The sequence below is a fragment of the Bombina bombina genome, chromosome 2 (assembly GCF_027579735.1).
Source record: "Bombina bombina isolate aBomBom1 chromosome 2, aBomBom1.pri, whole genome shotgun sequence".
Taxonomy (NCBI): domain Eukaryota; kingdom Metazoa; phylum Chordata; class Amphibia; order Anura; family Bombinatoridae; genus Bombina; species Bombina bombina.
In genome coordinates this window covers 726,859,471-726,862,130 of record NC_069500.1, presented here as the reverse complement: position 1 = coordinate 726,862,130, position 2,660 = coordinate 726,859,471, and positions in this window count along the sequence as shown.

The following is a 2,660-nucleotide window of genomic DNA, read 5'->3' as shown; positions in this document are numbered from 1 at the left end:
TGCGCAACGTAATCCTCTAAGGAAGTCTGAAGCGCGCAAAATGCTAGCCCCGCCCATCGTGGGCTTTAACATATACACAGCCCGACCGACTTTATTTTCAACAAAAAAGAACCGATAGTGACAAGCTTTACTCCCAGCCCCAGTGCCTGTACATAAGCTGCCATAAAAAAAACACCCTCCATACATAGACAGCCTGATGTCCCATGTCAAAGGCTCCATTTGCCTTATGAGTATTAAAGGTATAATTAAAGTGTCCACTTTCCTCTGAGTCTTTTGTAGTTATTCCACTGAATAAAAAGTCTGCACTTACCTTAATGCTGTCCGACAGCAGGACAGCCCAACAGGTTTAAGAGGTCCTCTCCCTCCTATAGCCCTGTGGAAAATGATAAGGCCTGAATTAGTACTTGCTTAGGCCATCAGGATAAGGGCAGCATAAATGTATGAGAGGCACAGTGAGAATGATGTCCCACCAGTTCCCATTGCTCTAAAGCCACCAAGAGCTCTACTGAAGAGACTGATATGGACTACGGCTACACCCTAGAACAAAGCAGCACAATCTTGCACTACTTTAAAAATAATAAACACTGAGATTGAAGAATCTAATCTAACACCTCACTTTACCTCTTCCTATCACTAACGTAGGCAAAGAGAATGACTAGAGTGGGAGGGAAGGGAGGAGCTATTTAACAGCTCTGCTGTGGTGCTCTTTGCCTCCTCCTGCTGACCAGGAGGTGAATATTCCATAAGTAAGGATGATGATCCGTGGACTCATCGTGTCTTTAAAAAGAAAAGGCAAAAAGTAGATCCTTTAGGCTTAGCCTTTATATTCTGCGGTAGGAAAGCTCCCTTGCCTCCCATACCCGTGGATATGATCAAATCCAATCCTGGACCAAAAGGAACCTTTCCTTGAAAAGGCAGGGACAACAGCCTCGACTTAGAGGTCATGTCCGCAGACCAAGACTTTAGCCACAGAGCCCTGCGAGCTAAAACGGAAAACCCTGACACCTTAGCGTTCAGGCAATAATTTGCATATGGGCATGACATATGAAAGAATTGGAGATCTTCAGCGCCTTAATCTTATACTGTATCTCGTTGATGGAAGTCTCCCCCTCGACCATTTCACACAGGGATTCACACCAATATGCTGCAGCACCCAGGACCGCAGCTTCACCCGCTGCCGGCTGAAAAACAACCCCCATGTGTTGTTTCTTAACATGTTTTCCAACTTTTTATCCATGGGCTCTTTAAACGACGAAGTATCCTCGAGGGGAATAGTTGTCCACTTCACGAGCATGGAGATAGCACCATCCACCTTAGGGACAGTACCCCACAGCTCCAGCTGAGAGTCCGGGTTGGGGAACAGCTTCTTAAAGGAAGAAGGGGAAAAGGAAGAACCTAATCGCTCCCATTCATTCTTAATAATATTTGCCATCTTAACAGGAACCGGGAAGGCCTGAGGCACCACCCTGTCCTCATACACCTTATCAAGCTTAGGAATCGCAGGTTCTTCTGGAAGTTTCGGTTCCGGAACCTCCAGAGTAGCAAGCACTTGTTTCACCAAAAAGCGCAAATTTTCCAGCCTAAACCTAAAGTCAGGCTCCTCCGCAGCTGAAGGTTTAGATGACACGGACTCCAAACCTTTAGGGGCCTCCTCCGAAGAATTGGAGTGGGCCTCGTCATCGTATAACGCCTCCGAAATTTCCATAGCCGTAGACAATCCCTGGGCCGGGCCGCCATGATACGCCCTACGCTTGCACTTAGCAGAACGTGGTAAGGCATGGATGACTTTCGATACCGCCGTTTGCAGTTGATCCGCAAAATCTGATGGCCAATGAATCTCTCCCGCAGGAGTAATGGTTGGACCCTGGGGTGCTGCATGTGCAATTGGAGATGAATGCAGGGAACGCACCTCACGGGACAGGGAACCCTCAGAGGTGGACGGCTCAGTAGTACTAGATATCAGTTTACTTTTAGATGTTGTAACTTTATTAAGGCATGTGAAACATAATTGAGCAGGCTGTTCTACCAGAACCTCCTCACAATGAACACAGGAATGAGATCTTGTTAAAGAGGGAGAACCCTCTAACATGTCAGAGTCCTCCATAGCTTGCGCTTTTATTACGGATTAGATAAACAGGCACCTTTATAAGCTCCAATGGCCGGGGCACTCACCACCTCCTATGACCCGGACTACAGAAACTGTTTCATCTCCTGCGCCGCTGATCAACAGAGGAAGATAGACAGCCACAACAGGTCACATTGAATGCATGGCAGGACCGCCCCTGCCTAAGGAGAAAACGCGGCAAAAAACAGTCGCGTCATACTCCTTTATTCACCTGAAAGTTCCACACATTGCCAGAGCCTCATCTCGCACATAACGCAGCAATGACACAATAAACAATATCATGTATAAACCCCCCCCTGTTCAATAATCCCCTTACTAGGAATATTAACCCTTGATTCTATAAAGATAAAAAGGAGTCACACTGTGACCCTGTCTTCCGTGTTATCATTATGTAATAAAAAATGAAACAATCTTACCAGAATCTACGCCGGGGAACAGGAACACCGCCCTTTAAGTGTGACAGGCTAGTAGCCTCGCTCCTGACATGGACTTGAGTGTAAAAAGCAGGCAGCGAAACTCGTCAATGCTGATTGCT